Raw genomic sequence first — 22,469 nt, forward strand, 5'->3', positions numbered from 1 at the left:
GTACCTTTTCTGTAGAAATACACAGTTACCTTCCATCACTTATTATTATTGATTTAAAATAGTTTAATATCGATTGCCACTGGACATAGGGGAGGGGGTTTGGTCGGGCAATTTGGCCTCATGTGACGGAGCGCAAAGGTTCCTACTCCTATCGAATACCACAGTAGGGTTCTTTGACTAGCGTACTCCAGCAGTGCAAGAGGTTGTACGGCAAGCTATTTTCTGACTTGGTTCCATCCTAGTTGGAGTATGGAGGAACAGAATTCCAACCTCTTAATTTGTAGGAGTATAACGAACGAGGATAGTGGCACCGCTACAGTTTGCGGACAGGCTTCTAAGTACTATGTGCCTTAAATCAGCGCCTTAGACCGCTCGGCCACGCTACCTAAATGTCTAAATGTCAGACATTTTCAATATTCATACATTAATACTTAGTCAAACTGTGATGCACTGTTTAGATTAGGTAGCCGTGAATATCGATAATTGATTGAAATGGTTTAATAATGTTTGGAGAAAGCAAGGAGTCAAATCATACAAGTCGTGGCCGTAAGTTCAAGATACAAATGAATAATTATTTACTCTCTTGCCATGACTAATCAAGAGTGGAGAGAAAGTACGATTAATCTTCTTCGAACCTTTGAAAGTTCATTACAAAATTTCGTATTTGGCAATTTATTTATTTTCATCTTGATAAAACACAAGACAATTTAAATTTGCAAAACACTGAATTGCAAATCTTGCGCTGCTTTTTCTTCAACCTACCATGTCATGTGAGTAATCATTGGATGCAGATTTGCATGGGATTTAATAAAATGCATTTTGTTTTACAATATTTACTAAAATAAATTTGTAGTTACAATTTAAAATTCATGGGATTTTTCAATATCCCATGGGATTTTCATAGAATCCCAAGGGATTTTTTTGTGTCCCATGGGATTTTTTTTCTCCCATGGGATTTGTTTTCTCCCATGGGATATCTTGTGTTAAAATACAATGATAGTCATAGAGAGTGTATACCTTACATATTCACTTAGTGCATTTTTCTTCTGTGCAGTATGAATAAAAAAGCTGAATGACTAAAAGAGAGAGGTTTTTTGTATTGTTTTGGGATGTTTTTGAAATTTTTAATCTTTTATAGCTTTGAAATGAAATCACTTTGAAAATTCACTTATCAACCACAAATGTAAAACAACGAAATAGAAAAAAATATTCAAAGACACTCTGACTATAAATATGCTGTTTAAGAATATAAACTTAGAATGCTGTATGAGCAGTACTTTTATCTTAGTATTTAAATAAATTATAAAAATTCTAATGGAAGTCTAAATTCAGGTCCATAATCAGCTTTTTGGCACTTCTTTTTCTTCTCGGTCAGCTTCAACCCATGAAACATGCTTCATTTCTCGTCTCTGTAGAATAAAACAAGTAAAAATCTTTATGCAAACAAAATATATAAAATATTTTACAATACCATTTTATTTGTAATCAAAGTGATCTTATTTTTTCTTACTTGATACATGTTCATTTCTAATATCAACAGCTGAAATTACTTGCAATCAGACATCTAAAAGATAACATGAACAGACAAACAGACACACAGATAAAGTGCTTTCTATATAAGTTCGTGGCAGCATTTTTGATTTATTGTGCAAAGTATGAAGAACAGATGGACGGACACCAGTATGCCATAATATATCCCGTCTCAAAAAGTAGGAGTACAAAAATTCTGGAGAACAGTGTATACCTGATATGATAAGCTACCAAGTTTGCATATACTGAATTAGTCATTCACCATAGAGGCAAGCAGGTGGCTGGTTCCTGAAATGGTGAAAAATAAATCTGCATGATAATACATATGGTACCTTTGAATTTAGTTGAATTAATTTTCATTGCAAGCATCCTTAAAGCAGTTATCTTGTAATGCACATAAGTAACATTCGATGTTAAGTCCAACATGCTGGGTGTAAGTTTAATCAAAATTAATTAAGAGATTGTGGAGAAAGCTGTCGTTGAACTTTCAAAAAATGTAACAAGTTTAGTGTAGTCTGAGTTGCTCATTTGCTTTTGTTACTTTGTGTGTATGATTTTAGTTACTTTATGTTCTTTGTTGTGTATGTCTGTTTTCCATGTCTGGTCTTTGTCTCTGAATTACATTCCTTTGATTGCCGCTATTACATTGGTTCCATTGATTACCTTTGAAACACAAGGTATGTTAGTGGTGCAAAGATAAGAGCTTAAATAATAATGGTCCAGTTCAACTATAATTTTAGAATAGGACTTGACAAACTCTATTTGCAATTGAATATTCACACAATAAAGATATTTGTTTTTGGCTTAATCATACAACAAAAGCATCTGTATACAAAAAGAGATATCTCCTGATAGCAAGTAATAGTGATTTTTACCAGAACTTAACATCTAGCTAGAGCTTGTTTATCTTGCCTCAGACATAGTTGGTTTAATACTTAATTTTCTTAATTTAATTAAGTTCTTTATATGTCACTCACCTTTTACGAGTCATTACTAAGAATCCTTTCATGCATCCTCTAATCTCTCTTGAGCAACATAGAGCACCTTCAAAACAAACTTATACTTATTATGCATTAATTCAAAATTAGATAACTTTCAGATTCTGTATATAGACAGTAAAATGGAGTTATAAACATGTAACTGAAACAGGGGCTGCACTGGCTTCCAAAATTCTGTCACCAATTTTTTTTAATCAATGTTCAGAAATAAGAGCAAAAAGTGGTGACAAAAAAAATTTCCAATTTTTTAAAATATGGCAGTACTAAGTCCACTGATGAAATTCCATGAGAAGAAAAAATGAAATCAGTACAACTTATATGCCATATATATACAATTTCCAAATCGTAACACAATTTCTCTTCAAACATAAGAAATCTTACACCCCAATTCCCACTAATGAAAACTTGCATCCAAGCTTCAGTGTGTGATGGACAGGTTGAAAAACTAAACTAGTATTTTTATATTTAAAATGCTAAAATCAAAACTCTGTACAACATTTGGGTCTAAAAGCACTGAATCTATTATGGTTTCAAATGATCATATCTATATTGTTAATTTCAAATTTAAAGCCTTTCTGAATTGTTAAAACAGAAGATTAACAACATAAACATGTTACATTTGTACCCATAACTATCCATATCTACATTTTAACCAAAAAAAAAAAAAAACATTTGTACTGTACCTTATGTGAGACAGTACCTACCTCTATCTAGTTTGTCTTACTGCGTGCACAGATAAACTTATGGAACATATACAAAATGTATTATTCCAGCATTCAAAAATGGTCATTGCTTATACTGTTTTAGTCACATTTTTCACTCGATATTTATTCCATCAATTGTAGAAGAATTACCATTGCAGTACATAAATAAAAATCATTGCTTAAAATATGCAAATTATAAAGTTTGACTCTGCCACATTTTCCCAAAAAAATGGCAAAATATTGAGAAAAAAAAATCCAACAAAAAAGGGGGTCTAATCCAGACCATACCCTTTAAAAAGCCATCATGTTTACATGGTTTTAGTAAACATTATCTGGAAGTGAGACGTGCTGTTGTTGTCCAGTACATGCAGCCCCATTTGTAGCAGTAAAATGGTTATGACTGAGTGATCCTTCAACTCGCGTTTATTTCCGTTTAGTAAACGACAATATCGAATACTCGGGAATGAATGATACTAACCTGTTTCTATTTTGGAAAGAACGAGTTTAAAATATTAATTGCATCCAAGATTTTGAAAGCAGTGAAAATCCTTATTCTCGTGTGCTTATTCTCATGCGAAGAGTTGGTACCAGTATCGTATTGCATATCTCTGAGCAGGTGTACGTCAAAACATGGATGCTATAAAAATATAGTGCATTTTCTTTTTGCCTCTCTACAAACTAATATTTTGTCAAAAGACATGAACAATGACTTATAAAATAGAGCAAACATCACACTGTAAGATGAAGAACTTTTTTAAAAGAAAATCTAACATAATATCATAAAAATGTTCCACTGAAAAGGTTGGTTTGGTGAGTGCAAAACGAAAGTGAAAGTAGGGAAAATGGCTATTTATAGTTCGAGACTACTTTTCTGTCCGATCTTCGTGGACTGACTCTATTTTCTTTGCGGGAAATTATTTTTTCACATGTCCTTAGAAATGCTACATAAGTGAAAGTTTTATTGAATCAATTTACATATTTTTTAAAAAATCCTAAAAATATGCACTTCACTATAGAAGTCTATGGGAAAATTAATACGATACTGAGACCAGTTTCTCAATGAGTTTGGAAATACAGGGGCAAGAAACGAATTATGGTATAATGTGACAAGTTATGATTTGACCACGGACCAAAAGGTAACAACACATGGAAACGTTCTATCGTGCATCACATTTCACACTCGAGTATTTTAATCGTAAGTACTTTTTTATCAGGCTTTCTAAAAATCAGACAGCACGTCAAAAACCAACCCAATTTAATTTTATTTCTTGTTTAGAAACAGTTACTAATCACATAATCTTAGTTTTTTATTTGTTTATTGCGCTAAATAGAGAAAAAGTATGTACAAAAATGTAGATTGTAAATGAAATTTGCACAGAAGCATCGTTTGTTTGGTAGGTTGAATTACTTTTTATCCAACATGAATCACTTTTCCATTAGCAGTGTCTGAATTTTATGTTGACTGGTACTTAACATTTGATCTAAACGGAACCTTTCAGGGTTCTCCTAAGTGTTATTTGTACAAATTTGTTGTTGAATTTGTACCAAGTCTGCAAAAATATTTAACAAAACGGACTTATTACAAAAAAATGCCTTACTAGATGTAAACTAAGATAATCATCACATTCCTTGTTTGTTGAAACTGGGGGTTACTATGGTATAGAGATGTCAAATAGATAGTGTGCTTTGTGTACAATGAAAAGTGTCGAGGATGAATTTCATTTTGTATCGAGTTGTGACGCCAGTATGTCTAGCCTTATTATTTTAGAAGCCCCTCAAAATATAGTACATGCTTATATTTCAAAACCACTGGAAATTTCAAGGTGATGCGTAATTTATGTAGGTTCCTTGTCCATGTATTTACAGTCTTAACTTAATTACTTTAATTATGATTGTGTATTTGCATTTGTAACGTATATTAACTTCTGTTCAGGTGTTAGAATACTGGGATATGTACTGTTGTTTGTTGTAACATTGTACTGGTGAGCATGATTGCCTTACTTAACTTATACAGATATTGATTTGAATTGATCTTTACAATGAATTTAAAAAATCAAAATCTGCAGTCAAAATGTATACGTAAAACTCAAATTTTCGTTTATTATGAGAAAATTACTACAGGTATTAACAGCTCGATATTCCGTTTTACTGTTAATTAAGTACAATATACAGGAAGTGGTCGGTTTAGCTGGAGGCACTTATAATCTAGTTAATAAATACATCCCGTAATATGGCTTCGCACGTGTTTCGTGTGGCAGATCAAGATATTTACAAAATAGGAGCTGACATAGTACCCTAAATTTACCCAAGAAAATTATGAAAATGATATATTCTATTCACTTTTATCGAAAATATGTGAAGCAACTGTTTGTTTGATTATTTCTTATACACAAATGTCACATTAAAAAATCAATTTATAAGGGGACCAAGGACAGCCGCCATAAAACCTGGTTTAATTCTCAGTGTCCAAAGGAAATGCCTGTACCGAGTGACGATGACCATTGCAATGGTTGCAAACTTTCCGGTTGTACTTTGATAATACCATTTAAACTTTATGCAGACTTTTCATTTTGACTCTTATATAGAGTTTATCACTTCGATAACTTTGTTAATAACCATTAATTTGTTATGGAAAAATATTCATGTTTGTTTCTCACCCTTTGTTTTACGGTAATATTCTACACATAGCACGGAAAGCTCGATACTCGCCCAATAAGTAAACTAAACCGTTGAATAGGCTTATTCGTAAGGGATATAATGTTATGATATTCTTGTCAGATCTTTAAGGATGACATTTTTTTTGGTATTTCATTGATTCGCTCATGGAGTCTTTAAATAGAAATTGGACCACTATAGGAGAGTTCGCCAATCTCATTAGTGATGTCAAGATTCAAGATTTTATTTAGAAAAGCTCAGGCACAGTGTGCAACATGAGCAAACAAACGTTACAACATACAACATATCAAACATACAAAGACAAAGACAAAGTGACATATATATATGGAAGAAAAGAAACATAGCGGACAGGAGTAAATCACTTCTAGGCAAAAAGTTTTCCGAGTCCTTTCAAAAATAAAGATATATTTTTCAAAAGATTAGTGTGACACAAAGAGAACATACCCGCCATTTTAACAATACTACAGTTTTGCACATAATAATTTGCGATATATCTATTTCGTAATGTTATTATTTCTTGGTTGTTACACACAAAAAGGCAGTGGTATTCGTCACCAACAACATCTAACGAACATTTTGTACATTTTCTATTTTCTCTATCTATGTGATACCAACGTCCAGTTTCAACAGGTATACGAAAATTACTAAGTCGAAACTTCGTAATGTAAATTCTATGTTTTTGTTCAAGTCTTAATAAGTATGGTTCTATGCAAAATTCTTGTTTAAATAAAGAGTAAAAATATCCTCTTGATGATACACTTATTTGTGAACGCCAATGTTGTATAAATTGATCTATCAAAATCTGTTTTATATGAAATTTGATCATTTTAACCTCAACTTGGATCTGGTATCCAAATATAAAGCTTAGTCCTGCATTGTCAAAAATAGATTCAATATTCTTAACAAACATAATCTGACTTTGACCTCTAATATACAAGTTATATAATAATCTATAAATCTTGGATGACAACTTTTCTGTGGACATCAATCTGCTCCAAAAACATAATGCTCTACATTTTATATTGATGTCCAGGGGGTATCTACCCGTCTCTCCATAAACCAAAAAATTTGGAGTAGATATTCTCACACCCAAAATTCTTTTCAAAAATTGTAAATGTACTTTTTCTATATTATCGTTCTTCCCAGTCCCCCAAATTTCACTTCCGTAAAGTAAAATAGGGGCTACTAAAGAGTCAAAAATTTTTAACTGTAAATCAATTGGCAAATTAAGATTTCTGATCTTATAGTAGACTGCATATAAAGCCTTTTGAGCTTGCTCTACTAACTTCTTTTTGGTGTGAACGAAATTACAATTATATTGAAATAAAATTCCCAAGTAGGAGTAGCAGTCTGTATATTCTAGATCATGACCGTCAAACAATAATGGTGCTGCAGGACGAAACTTTCTCTTAGAAAAAATAACAACTTTTGTTTTACTTTGGTTAACTTCGAGTTTCCATAATTTACAATACTCATTGAACACATTTAAAACTTTTTGCATGCCATCATACGTTTCTAAAAACAGTAATGTATCGTCAGCGTATAACAAAAGAAACATCTTCATAAACTCATCTATATGCTGGGCCAAAAGATCATCTATAGTTTGTAAAGATGAAACATCATGATTATAAAAAAAGCTTTCCAAATCATTCAGGAAAATTGAAAAAAGAAAGGGAGACAAATTTTCTCCTTGGCGAACGCCTATAGAACAATTAAAGAAATCAGAGCATTCGCCATCTTTTCTAACACATGATTTTACGTTTTGGTACATATTTTTTATAACAGAGAAACACTTTCCATTTATACCAGACCTTAACATTTTTGTCCACAATCCACTTCTGCTGACTTTATCAAAAGCTTTGCTAAAATCGACAAATGTACAAAACAACTTCTTTTTACGTAAAAAATAAAGTTCTATAAATGAGTTTAAAATGAAAATATTATCTAAAGTCGAATGGTTCCTCCGAAAACCGGCTTGTACTGGTGAAATCAGGTTAATTTCATCTGCAAATGAGGTAAGTCTATTATTCAAAATGCTCGTAAAAACTTTACTAAAACAGCTTAATAAACTTATCGGTCTATAGTTCGACGGATCTTGTACATCACCCTTATTCTTATAAATAGGTTGTGTCATGCCTAAAGTCCAACTTTCTGGAACTATACCGGTATCAAAAATAACGTTAAAGATTTTTACGCATGTGGGAAGCAATATATGAAGGGTACTTTTTAAGTACTCATTCCTGATACAATCGATTCCCATAGCCTTGTTATTAGGCAAATTCTTAATGACCTTTTCTATCTCCGACGCATCAATAGGACAGTTAAATATGCGGTCAGCAAGATCGCGTTCGCGGAATTCATCGTTATCTGGATCTAGATCATTATCAACTTCGTCTTCTGACGAGTTGATATTTTAAAATAATCGTATAGTTCATCTAGCGGAACTTTTACATCCGATTTACTAGCATTAGTGCATCGCTTAAGTATTTCCCAAAATTTCTTCGGATTATTCTTCGAGGCTTCTCTTATATATGCGGATAACTTCGAACGAAAGCTTGAATATGCTTTGTTAAGCACATTCTTGTATTCACGACTTGCTAAGTTCATATTATTTCGATTATCTACGGTCTTATTCAGGCTGTAAGTTTTTCTAGCCGCATGAAAAGCCTTACGCCTTTTTTTACAATCATTATCAAACCAGGGCGTTTTGGCAGGTGAACCGTCCGTTTCACGTGTTTTATCCGAATGCGCAGATTTAATACCAAAAACGTTCTTCGCGTTGTCATCAAACACCATACCTATGGTGTCTATAATGTTGTTGATATCTACTTGACTCGGTACGTCACCGATTTCATGTCTGGCGAATAATTCATCCACTTCGCTGATTTTTCGCACTTCCAGTTCTTCGCTTGACTGGATTTCGGTTTATCATTTTCGATATCGATCTGCTTACTACCCGTACGATAGTTTTTAAACGAAATATGAAGCTGTTTATGTACATCTGAAAATTGAGGTGAAAAATCTTTAACTTCAAAATCTAAAATATGGAAAAATAATTTAGAAGACGCTAAGAAATAATCAATTACAGAAACGTCTTGACATGCACATTCACCGGCATGCTTATCTTTACCCAATCTTCCATTTACAATATAGATATTATTTTTTCTACACATATCGAGAAGCATATGACCATAAGTATTTGTTCTAGCAGTACAAGTACTTTTTCTGATTAACGAAGCACCAGCTTTTACAATATTCTCATAATCATACATAAAATTAATAAGATCAACATCGTCTAACATGTCAAAAATATCTAGTAAAGATTTATCAGTTTCAACATAATCTTGTAAAGTTCCAGTTTTGGCATTAAAATCGCCCAAAAGTCCAATAGGATCACCTTGTTCGCATAATTGGAACATTTCTGATTCAATTTCATTGAAGGCGTCCAGAGATGTATATTTAGTATTCTCTGGAGGGATGTAAATACAACCTAATAACATGTTTCGATCTGTTTTTAAAACACTACGGTCAACTTTAACCCATTGTACAAAATTTGATTGAGTATCTGGAAATTCCAGTAAATGCTTCAAATTATTTCTAAAAATTGTAATTAAACCACCAGATTTTCTTGTATACGTCTTTCTATATTTTCCAACATAACTGAATTCACTAGGTAAAGCTAAATGATCAAACTCATCAATTTTGGTTTCTTGAAAAAATAGAATATCATAATCATTGAAAATATTTAAAAAGTCAGGATCTCTTAATTTGGACAATAATCCACACACATTTAAACAACAAACATTAAGTTTTGAATGTTTTTCATTTATTGTATGTTCTTTATTAACATCACTATGCCGCCTGTCCTAACTGAATTGAACCTGATTTCGAGGATCGTTTCTACGGTCGCCTGGGTTTCTTGCTCCACCTTGTCCTCGTGCGTCGTGAACGTACGGCCGTCCGTTTACGAAAAGTTTGTCTTTTACAATATACGCTCTTTGATTTTGGTCCCGCAGTTCCTTCATTCTTGGCACCAATTCGCGACGACGGTCACTGATTTCCTGGGGATATTGTTGGTAAACCTTGTACTGTTTGTCCACTAGTTTCGTACGTGCTGCGTTGATCACCGTGTCATATTCACTAATTTTCATATCATTAAGTGTCAAATTGGTTGGCAAATAAACAACGAAATAAACAATTAGCAAATTCATGATTAGAATCCCAATTTTCAAAACTTTATAACTTTGTTATTCTATATCCAATTTTGGTTCTGTAAAATGTTTCATTTAGATAAAATAATTCATATTTTATGTGTAAATTTATTACTCTTTTACTTAAAAAATAAATTTGAAATGATATTTATATGTAAACCTCTATTATCATTAAAAATTATTTTAAATTTTTTATGCTCACATAGTCTAATTACTGAATATTTATTTTAAAATTCCGTGGATAAAAAGAGTATTATTGGCAGTGTAGAGAACCAACAGAATTTTTCAATTACCTTAAAAAACGAAAACGTTATGATGATATAAAGTTGATGCCCCATGCCAATCAAGGGATTTTTTGCCAACCAAATCCAAATCACAGGTAAGTGATGACATCACGAAGAACTCTCCTATATTTTAAAACAGTTTTTGGCATGACATTGGTTGTGTCCTTATTGTATGCATGTGAAGCACCGTGGCTCAACCGCGCATGGGAAGAATTGAAATTGATTTTACATATGATAGGGACATCCAGACTTGGGACCGGCAAGTTATCCGGGCGGAGTTAATGTCCATTTAAAAGATTTTTCAATACTAGATCCAATACAAGGTAGATCTATTTAGGTGTAGATTACATCTTTTTTGGCATTTTTTGGATATATATATTCCTAACTTCTATTTTATTTTCATATTTTTATGAAATATTTGATATCACTGCCTTTTACAGGTAGACTGATACAATTAGTGCCAGTCTTTTTAAGCGCAATTCAACCACGGGGAAATATGTTGGGACAATTAAACTAGTTTTTTTTTATCCAATTGGCGCAAACGTTGAATCGAAAAACGCGCAATGTACACTTTCATTGAACTTCAACGTGTAGACACTTGGTAACCAATATGAACTGTACAAAATAGTATGTTCAGTGTACACCAGGTATAGATTGTACATATAGATTCCACCGTATAGTGTTTCGAAAAGTAGAATGGGTGAATCTTATTACACGTACGTACAATACAGTTTAATGCATATCATATAAATTGTAGCTATAATCAGAGGTATGACAGACTTTAGAGCTTCAGTTTCCCTACATGTATGTAGGCGATTTTGAAATTATACAATTAAGGATTTTTACTGTAATGTTGGAATATACTAGTATACCTTTGCCATCATCTCATCTGTAAAAGCTTCTTGTATATAACAGGAACGCACTTTTGTACACTATATACACACGGATGATCAGAACTGTAAGGGAACGAACATCTTCTACTGCAATATTGGACTGGTAAATCCTGTCACCTGTTGAGTCACCTGTTCTGTCTGAGCCATAAAACAATTATTTTTTTTAAAATTACCTCAGGGCGATTCTATTCGTCACCTGGCCTGTGTAGTGTCGTACGTAAACTTAACCGAGATTTTGAAAGTGGGTTCTAAAAGGGGTGGGGGTCTAGAAAAAAAGGGGTGTGTCATAGTATAATATTTCCTCATTTTCACCAAAATTTTGCATGAAATTATCCACATTAATCCAATTATATCATTTTTAATACTTCTTTTTTGAATATAACAACCAAAGGATTTTGATAGGCTATTATAAAAGTCCTTGTATATAATTATATTTACTGAAAGGTTCTGCTTACTAGTGAATGAGTTTTTTTTTTCTTTTAATTTATATAAGGTTTTTATAATTTTACTAGCGAATTAAAACCGTACATGTAACAGGGAGTTATAATTAATTACAGGTCTATGCGTGTAACTGTCACCAATGATTTTACAGTCCATGCCTTACTTTACATTACAAAACCGAATTACTGCAGCCCGTGAAAGAGGTTCGCTTGCATGGAAGTTATTTTCTGATATGGCACCATCCTATGGGCGAACGGAAATGCCAGCATCTTACGTTAGATCTGGGTATTAAAATGTACACGTACTATGTTTAATCAAGACAAAGTCCCGAGAAAGTACAGTTTCATTCGTTAGCCCAATGATTTATATTATACATAGCATTTACCTAAATTTAACTCCTTCGCTAGCTATGAAATAACTTTTTGTACAACTATTTACTACGTTACTGGAATGCTCATCTTGTGCGTTCCTGCATCGATATAACAACAAGTGTTATACGAAAGGATAATTACAGAGGAAACCTCAGATATGTATTGTCAGTCAGTGGCGAAACGGGGTGCCGAAATCACGCATGACACAAGACGCTTTTGTATACGGTTCATTCCCCGCTATGACCTCGTCCCAGCAGCGAGATAAGTGTTGAGGTCTCAGTATCGTATTAATTTTCCCATAGACTTCTATAGTGAAGTGCATATTTTTAGGATTTTTTAAAAATTATGTAAATTGATTCAATAAAACTTTCACGTATGTAGCATTTCTAAGGACATGTGAAAAAATAATTTCCCGCAAAGAAAATAGGGTGAGTCCACGAAGATTGGACAGAAAAGTAGTCTTGAACTATAAATAGCCATTTTCCCTACTTTCAGTTTCGTTTTGCACTCACCAAACCAACCTTTTCAGTGGAACATTTTTATGATATTATGTTAGATTTTCTTTTAAAAAAGTTCTTCATCTTACAGTGTGATGTTTGCTCTATTTTTTAAGTCATTGTTCATGTCTTTTGACAAAACATTAGTTTGTAGAGAGGCAAAAAGAAAATGCACTATATTTTTATGGCATCCATGTTTTGACGTACACCTGCTCAGGGATATGCAATACGATACTGGTACCTTGATGCTGCAGTCGTTCAGAAACTAACGAATTCAATACAGCAATGAATGCATACGTCAAGTTCCGACTACAGTAAGTTAGGAGTTGTACTGCTCCAGAAAATCTTCATGATTTGCTCTGACTACTCTGCTCCTGAAACAGTTTCCTCCTTCCACAGTCGCAGGTTGGGAACTGCAGCTGAATTCTCGTGCGGTGTTTACCCATTATAAAATTAGAATTTTTTTTGAAGTATTTTATTTGAAGGGGGAATATTTATTGTATCTGAAGAATCCTTTTTTTCACTGTAATTGTAATATTTAATGATTAAGTTACCGTGGTCAGGGAATTTATATTACAGGGACTGGTCACTCCTTACCAAGTTTATAATATGGAGTAGGCATTTCCTAAATCAGCGAGCATCGTGAGCTTTACTGTATATGTACCATCTTTGCAAGACTTATAAAAATAATAATGGACATTACAAAGAGGGGGGAGGGCGACCCGGATGAAAATTTTTGCTTCGCAAGTGCAATATTTTTATTTATATTTAACCAGCGAGCAAAATCAATATTTCTACTTAAAAATATGTCTTGTTAAGTAATGGGGAGTTTTTTTCAGCTATACTTATTTAGTGAAAAAATGAACACCCAGCCCTTTTTACAAATTTCTGGATCTGCCCAGCATATAGCTACTTATCTGTCAAAGAAGAATTAAAGTATTTGTAATCAATTCAACCTCATTTGAACATTAATTACAAGAACAAGTCACAAGTTTTCAGTCAGTAGAATAGACTTATAATTTGTTTACTTATAGTACAAAGCAGGCACTACCTGACAATCCTGCAAAAAGTTTTAACTGGATTTGTTGTTTAGTATGTGTTCCTAATACATGTTAGTTCTTAAAAGTTCTTAAATAGAACTTAAAATAAGATATGCTGTGTGCAAAGATTGAAATATATTGATTGGCATTTGTTTTTTGTTTTTTGTTTTTTTTTGGAGGGGGGAGGGTTCAATACCAACAGAAAATTTTCAACAAAACCATATTGAACTCCATCTTTACACATGTGGCTGGCATTTTAATACTTGTACAACTAAATTTGTCTAGCTGTATTTTTATTTTTTCAGAACTTTAACTGAAGACTTGTATTTAAAAGAGAGACACTTACACATTTCTTAGAGAAGAATATTGACCAATTAAAAAGGGCGATTATCATTTGACACATTTACTGTAGCAGTAAGTACTTATACATGCAATACTCAGTGATTATTAAATAATTAAACAAATTTTTTTCATCCACAGGTATGCATTTTTTAACATAATCTTGATGACATTGTAAATAGGCTGAAACAGTTTTGCTTTGAATACACAGGAAGCTTTCATGACGCACATTTTAATAGAAAGCACACTTAAACTCGTAAAATAGTAGTGGAGATGTTTGATTTTGTTTTTCGTTTAACAGACTATCAGAAACTTTCACGCATACTGTTTGAATGATTAAAAAGTCATCTAATTTTTTATATTATTAAAATTGGAAAGTTAGGCTTTATGTAAAGATATAATATATTCACTAGACCCATAAAGGGAGATAATTAAACTGATTGGTTTTTAATGTGAAAACCTTGTTAGCACAGCTCCTCCAAAACCACTCAAGGTATTTTAAAAAAAAATATGTGAAGAAATGCATCAGTAGAGATTCAATGCAGTACTTTTAGCTTTGTATATTGTAGGGACAACCTGATAATACCAGATGACTATTAATATATTGACCAACCTGATGGATTGGGTTTTGGATCCTGTAGTGAGAGCAACATATGATAACTTGTAATTACAGGTATTCCTATATATGCATGGTAAAGCATTACTTGTACATGATTTTGATGTTTTTTTTAGGTAATCAGTTTACTTCAAATTGTTATTAATGTTGTGCACTCTGTTAGTTAATTGAGCACAAGAAGCATATTACTTGTAGTTAGTTTTTCAACTTAGCACATTAAGTTCTGTCTTTATACATGAATGAGTTCCATATAAATCAGAATACATTAATAAGTTATAAATATTTGTAAGAAACCTTTTACAGTTGAAGACCCACATATTATGCTTTGCATGGCTTTGAAAAGTGAGGGGGTGGTTGTTGCCTGCTGAAACTGACCAATCACCCTCATAGTAATTAGTCAGCCAGTAACACAAATCATGTTTACATTAGGTTGTTACTTTATTATCTTTCAAGGTAGGTTTTTGATAATTGGCATGTTGTTAAGCATTTTTAAGATGTATAGCCTTCTACATGCTCTAGGGTTAATTACCATTGACCTTGACATCACATTTTTGTGCTTTGTTTGCATTTTTTTAAATTAAAAATCTACCCAATACTATGACATTTTTAGTTCTTAACTATTTTTTAGGTATCATTATTGGTTGGGATTCTATGGTCAGAATAGCTACTGGTATACAGCAAGAAATTCCTGCAAAATTTTAGGAGGATTTTCACATTATATTTAAGAGCAACACTATCATGATCAGATCATCACTACAAAGTGTGCAGTACATAACATGAGCTTTTACTATTATTACCATCAAATGAGAAATTGAGAATCTTCTTTTGGTGATACTGGAGTACAGTTGTAAAGAAATCATCATTGCTACCTAAATATGATACATGTACATACATATACTTGTGACTGCTAATATTATTCCCACTGAAGCTAAAGTGTTGACATTCAAGAAATAGTTTAGATGTATCAGCCTCATTCACAGAAGGGTAAAATTGGAGGAAACTGTGGGGATTTAGACATAAGCAACAAACATGTAAATTTTGCAATAGGAATGTAGTTACACGTTTATTCATCAGAAGAAATCAATTCATTTTTTTTCAAAACCCCACCATTGCAAAAACGGTTTTAATTTTTTTAAATAATCATTAATAAATGTCTGCCGATTCAGGAAAAACTTCGAACATACATTATTGTACCTTACTATGATTTGATGTGCTGTAATGTGTATCAAGCATTCATTTTCTGTTTAAGTAATTTTATATCTGTTTACATTCATGACAATATTAGGTGTTTTTATTATGTCTGTGTTAGCCAAATTGGAATAGTTTATATGAACGGTGGTTTTTGCCCATGATATAAGGTTCAAAATGAGTTAGACTTTGATTCAGACATTTTATACCTGTCTATGGGCATCTATTTCTTTGAAATTATTAAAGAAGGTTTAGGCATTAATTTGCTCATTTTTGCCAAAATTTTGCACAAAATCAACCCAATTTTTACACTAAAGGGGGTGTATTAAATAAAGTTGATTTTGCATTTTAACACTTTTTGTTTAAGAATGGACATAAAATGCCAAAAAATACAGATACTTTTGTGTTGAATGTGGATATGGTTATGAATTGTGATGAAAGACTAACCTTTTTGTAGTTTATCAACAATATCAGTACTTTTGCAATGCAAAAAAAAAAGAACTATATTTTGTTATAAAGCATGTTCAAGAAATAACACTTATCAAGATAATTTAGCTTCAATTCTTTTTTAAGTTGAATAATTAAATACATAAAAACATGCATATTCCTTATAAAATTTAATAAAGTAATAAATATACTTACTAAATGTGAGAATGCATTGGTTATTACTTGCTTATAAATAATAGAGATGTAAAATTATTTAAATTCTATAGCTTTATTCAATCTACACACACATTTGTACTTTCTGGTATCTTATCAGAATACCTCTTCATACACATGTACCCATTTTTATATGTTTCTAACTGTATTGATTTACAAACAAAAAATCCTATGGGACAAAAATAATCCCATGGGAGAAAAAAAATCCCATGGGAGAAAAAAATCCCATGGGACACAAAAAAATCCCATGGGATAAAAAAATCCCATGATTTTTAAATTGAAACTTTAAGTTTATTTTATCAAAAATTGTAAAATAAAATGCATTTCATTAAATCCCATGCGAATCTGCATCCAATGGTTACTCACATGACATGGTAGGTTGAAGAAAAAGCAGCGCAAGATTTGCAATTCAGTGTTTTTCAAATTTAAATTGTCTTGTGTTAAACCAAACACATGAACATTATATCTTTCCATTATATGACACAAGACATTTATTTTAATTCATTTGCACACCCTGAAAATTTGATGGTGAACTAACCAGTATAGTGACTAACTAACCCTGATTGGCCTGTAAAAGCGTTGTCGTAGGAATTTGTTATGACACCTTGAAGAGGGGGTTCCCCACAGGACATTTTTTGCCAAATTTGAATACACAGTTTGGGCAAACGGTTCCTATGCACACCCTGAAAATTTGATGGTGAACTAACCGGTATGGTCACTAACTTACCCTGATTGGCCTGTAAAAGCTTTGCCGTAGAGAATTTTTATGACACTTTGAAGAGAGGTCCCCCAACAAGACATTTTTTGCCAACTTTGAATTCCCAGTTGGGGAGAACGTTCCTATGCACACCCTGGAAATTTGGTAGTGAACTTCTATGCCATTATGGGTCAGGTATCACCCTTCCAGTTAGTTCACCAGCAAATTTCTAGAATACATCTAACAAACACATCATTTACTCCTTTCATTGACCAGCGTAAACCTAAGAAAAGAAGTTGGTCACTCTTAACTAGGCTCATTCGATCAGAATCACAACTTTCAAAACATTTTGTCAACAGTAATGAAATATAATCAAGAAATTCATCTAACTCAACTCATCACATTCGAAAAATCAATGTAAAATATTTTCTGGTTTTTGTCCACATACATCACATATATCACTATCAGATAACCCAATTTTCTGTAGTTTAACTTTGGTATACAAAGTACCATGTGAAACCTTAAAATCTAATTTTATCATATTAGCAGGTTTCCAGTACATATTCAAATATTTCCAGATTGGAACTAAATCAACATCTTCAATATTAAAAATTGTTTTCCACATGAGAGTACCCATAGGTTTTTCAGTAAATCATACAGTTATACAATGTCTTTGATGTACAACTAGTTAATGCACATAATACATTTCCATACTCAATTAGTATGTCAATAGTCCTCCGAACACTTCTTCTATTAAGTTCTGTATTAACAGTTCGTTTCCATTCCTCTGGAATAGCATATATTAATTTATAATATCTATCAACAATTCTGTCAATATCATAGTTTTCACATACATTTTGAATAATTTCTACAATGACATTAGCTGTCAAAAACCCAGTTTTTACTTCATAACAAATGTCTTTCACAGATACAATACCAGCTAAAATAAAATCCTTGTAAACAATTGCTTTGTTATCACTAAGTATTCTAGGATTACTAAAAAGAGGCTGGTCATAAATGTTCTCAATACTTAAATCAAAATGTATCTTATTTTTGCAAAATTACATAGCTTGAACCATTTCTTGATACACAACAGGAATATGACGCAACTCACAATTAGATATTTTCATATACAATATATTCATCTCTATTCCCATATCATATATCTTGGAAGCAAAATACCTAAAAGTATGTTTCCATAACACATTATAATGTTCATCTGTTAACCTACCTAAAAACTTTTATCTAAAAGCAAACATTTTACAATTCATATCAGATAATTGTAAACCACCATTATCTTACGAGTCAATAATACTCTTATATTTTACAAGATATGCCTTTTGACTCCAGATAAAATTGACACATAATCTCGTCACCTCTTTGTTAACCCAATAAGGTAAAGGTATCACAAACGAAGCATACAAAAAGTTTGACATCATTAATGAATTTACAACAGTAACTCTGCCTTGTATTGTTAAATGTCTTTGTGACCACATGTACAATACACGCTTCAATTTGTCAATTTTTTATTTCCAATTCATTTCTTCACAAAGCTTCTTATCATTACCATTAAAAACACCTAAAGGCTGAATTATATTTTCACAAATTTTTAAACCATACTCAGTTTTATCTACATCAGATAGCAAACCATTGTCAATACATAAAATTTCTGATTTCTGTCTATTAATTTTTGCAGCACTTACTCTACCATTCATCAAAAGTTGCACATATAGATTTTTTTATTACAAACAGACAAAGTAGTATCATCAGCATGTTGATATATTAATCCAGATTTATCACTATTTGGAATACTTATACCTTGAATATCATTATTCTGTACAAGTCTACCACGTAAAAGTTCAACAGCAAGTACATACAACAGAGCACTAATCGGACATCCTTGTCGTATTTCATTTTTCACATAAAAATATTTTGATAGAAATCCATTACATTTTACAGAACTACTTATTCCTTTATAAAATACTTCTATCCACTTTACAAACATATCAAAACCAAATGTCTTTAAAGCTTGTAATAAATAAAAATGACTAACACTATCAAAAGCTTTTTCCTGATCAATTTTAACAATATAACCTTCAAGTTCGTCTTGTTCCACAAGTTCAATGCTATATCTTACATTTGCTATATTATTACTAATATCTCGTCCTAAAATACAACATGTTTGATCTTCAGAAATAACTTTAGGTAAAATAATCTTAAATCTATTGGCCACCACTCTTGCTAATATCTTAGAATCTACCTGCAGTAGAGATATAGGCCTATAATTTATACATTTTTTGACACCTTTGTTTTTGTAAAAAAAAAAAAACACTTAGAACACCACATTTCATGGTTCTACACAATTCACCTTCTTGTTCAATGGCTTTGAATAACTGTAACAAAATATTTTTCAACTCATCATAAAAGTACAATAAAACTCTACAGTCAGTCCATCTGATTCTGGACTTTTATTTTTTGACATTTCTAAAATAGCCTTACGAATTGCTTCAGGAAATATATCAGCATCACAAGACAAACAATCATCATCTTCAACTTTTTTATCTACACATGCTAAAGAATTCATCAATTCTATCTATATCAACATTAACAGAAGAGTATAAATTGCTATAAAAATCATATTGCAATTGCAAAATACTATCAGTATCTGACACAATTGTCAGGTGTTAACAACTCCCTAATTGAACAATTTTCTTGTTTACACTTCTCACAAAAAATATTTAGTATTGTTGTCAGATTCAACTGCCTATATAGCTTTAGATCTGAGAATAGCACCTTTACATTTTTCACTCTCATACTCTGATAGTTCTAATTTAATAGTCTTAAGTTTTGTTACATTAATACCTTCACCATTGGCAGCCCTATTACATATATTATCTATAAGATTTTGTCATCTATAATACTCTCTTTTCTTTTCTCTAGCTAATTTAGATGACATTATCTGAGAAAATTTCTTTATCTATATTTCAAATTATCCCAACATATTACAATATCTCTAGTATACAATTCATTTTCTTTTTCATTAGCAATCATTTCTCTAATTTTTCTAACATATTCATCATTAAATAACAGAGTATTGTTCAAAATCCATAGCCCAGGACCTTTTTCAACATCATTAGAATTTAAATTCATAATTACAAAACTATGATCACTCAGTGATGTAACATTGTAGTAAACATTTTGTACAAAAGACGACAACCCTCTACTGATTAAAAAATAATCTATTCTACTTTGTTGTAATTCCCCATGTGATACTCTTTTCCAAGAAAACAATCTTGAATACATATTTCGAGCCCTCCATACGTCATATAAATGACTACTTTCTATAATTTGGCACAATTTTCTACATGGTTCATCAACAAGATGCTTTGTTTTACTGCCTCTATCAATATTAGAAAGAGTAGTATTAAAATCACCACCAACAATAACATTTTCTAAAGAATCAATGTAAGTGTGCACATACTGAAAAAATTTAACACGTTCTGCGTTAATGTTTGGTGCATATACAGAAATTAAATTAAAAACAATATTATTTTCAGTATATTATACATGTATAAATCTACCTTCAATATCTTTATGAACAAATGTTGCTCTATTTTTATCATAATTACTAACAAGTATGGCTACACTTTGTCTACTGTTATGTCCATTACTATAATATATATTACCATTAAACAAGTGTTTAACACCATTTATATAATTATCACTCCAAAAAATTTCTTGTAAAAATACAATACCAAATCTATCATCAATAACACTTACAAGACTTTCAAACTTATGTATGGATTTCAATCTATTACAATTGAAAGAACATATAAGTACCATTACAAAAACAAAAGCACATAGATTATATATAATCTTATCCATCATCTTCAAGTTCAGTTTTTTCATTAGATTTTCTACAATGTTTCCCATTAAGATTGGGAGTCACTTTAATTCTACCCCTTCTTTCTAATTTTCTTTCTAATTGCTTTTCTTTTTTCCTCTTTTTCTTTAAGTCTTTACTACTCAAAGAAAATTGATCACTAGTATCAGGAGTACTCTGTGATTCCTCATCAGAGCTCCGAATATAAAATATCAGATGCACCTTCTGCGGTGACTTCTTTGTCACCAACTAAGGTGCTTGCTGCCTCAGCACTATCTACAAAATTAGCAATCTGGTCTAAAAAAAATCTATTTCACCAGACGAAATATCTTCATCTTGTATTTTAATCTTTTTACCATCCTTTCCCTCTTTACATAGCCGTGATGTCTCATTCTTATAACTGTCAGAGCCATCTTCATCATTCACATCCCTTTCCTCACTACTATAACCGTTTTCACTAGATGAAACATCCAGTTTTCTCTTTCTGCTATCATCACCAACTTCCATTTGTTCATCTTTGTCATCAACACCAGACTCTGAAAAAACCTCACTACTCAAATGATACTCTTCAACCACTGCTTCTTTCACCAGAGTAGTATCCACTTCATCATTAGTGGACACCTCGGGATTAAAGTTTTCAACTTTACCATCTTTTTCTTGTGAACTAGTACTTTCACACGAACAAGGATGACTATTGCAGTCCTGGCAAGGACAAACACAAGATTCACTTCTACAAAGTGAACACAAATTACTTCCCAAATTGCATTGACATGGATCAGTTTCGCAAACATAACAAGCGCATGTGCATGTAATTTTTCCACACACTGAACATTTGCAATTGCAAAAGAATAAACCACAATCGTTGCAGCCAACCGTCGTTGGGGATACGGATTTCTGCGCATAAACCCATTTACACAAACGCACAGTTTTGGAAAACGCTTACATCTGTCACATTTGTCAGCCTTACAATCCTTAAGTATATGTCCACTATTGCCACGACCATTGCACTCAATGTATAGGCATTCTTTGCACATATGGTCAGGTGAAAAACACTCTGAACACACTTTAGCTTGATTGTTATGTTTTACTCGGAAATATCCAGTGGTAGAACCTACTCTAAAGGGCATTGTCCAAGGCAATGCAGAGATTCCTTGTGGAAATTTACATTGTACAATTCTAGTGCCATCGGCAACTTGTGTTCCAGGGACTATTTTTCTATAAACTATTACGGAAATTCCATTACTACTTAACTTCATTGTAATGGCATCATCCTCGATAAATGCAGGGAGTTTCATAAATGAAACTATAACAATATCAGAAAATAATAGGTTCACACGCTATCTGCGACCTGCTATATCAATATCATCAGCTAATTTAAAAGCTTTTTCTTGTGTATTCATCGTAATATCATAACATTCGGAATCATTTTTCACCACTGCTA

The 22,469-nt window shown here is 32.1% G+C and overlaps 3 long non-coding RNA genes across 6 annotated transcripts in view; 1 reads left to right on the forward strand and 2 right to left on the reverse strand.

The window, feature by feature from the left end:
* LOC148613371 (uncharacterized) overlaps positions 1-17,978 on the forward strand; it is a 41,740-nt gene extending 23,762 nt beyond the window's left edge. The window contains exons 1-4 of one of the 3 annotated variants that reach the window (XR_015923354.1): positions 12,797-12,919; positions 13,951-14,059; positions 14,554-14,657; positions 15,229-17,978. This is a non-coding gene — a long non-coding RNA (uncharacterized LOC148613371). Of the gene's footprint in view, positions 1-12,789; positions 12,920-13,950; positions 14,060-14,553; positions 14,658-15,228 lie in introns of those variants that run through there. The other 2 variants (XR_015923355.1, XR_015923356.1) reach the window with 2 other exon arrangements.
* On the reverse strand, positions 1,261-3,815 carry LOC148613373 (uncharacterized). 2 transcript variants are annotated; one of them, XR_015923358.1, is made up of 4 exons: positions 3,711-3,815; positions 2,508-2,574; positions 1,745-1,818; positions 1,261-1,409 (listed from the first exon to the last, which is right to left on the reverse strand). It is a non-coding gene; the product is annotated as an uncharacterized LOC148613373 (long non-coding RNA). The 2 variants fall into 2 exon arrangements; XR_015923357.1 differs by lacking the exon at positions 1,745-1,818.
* LOC148613374 (uncharacterized) lies at positions 3,815-16,463 on the reverse strand. The gene is made up of 4 exons (XR_015923359.1): positions 16,431-16,463; positions 12,123-12,979; positions 11,276-11,434; positions 3,815-3,869 (listed from the first exon to the last, which is right to left on the reverse strand). It is a non-coding gene; the product is annotated as an uncharacterized LOC148613374 (long non-coding RNA).
* Positions 17,979-22,469: the final 4,491 nt, after the last annotated feature.

The sequence above is a fragment of the Perna viridis genome, chromosome 6 (genome assembly GCF_037379345.1).
Source record: "Perna viridis isolate PV_CMFRI_1.1 ecotype Kerala chromosome 6, ASM3737934v1, whole genome shotgun sequence".
In the NCBI taxonomy this organism is placed as follows: domain Eukaryota; kingdom Metazoa; phylum Mollusca; class Bivalvia; order Mytilida; family Mytilidae; genus Perna; species Perna viridis.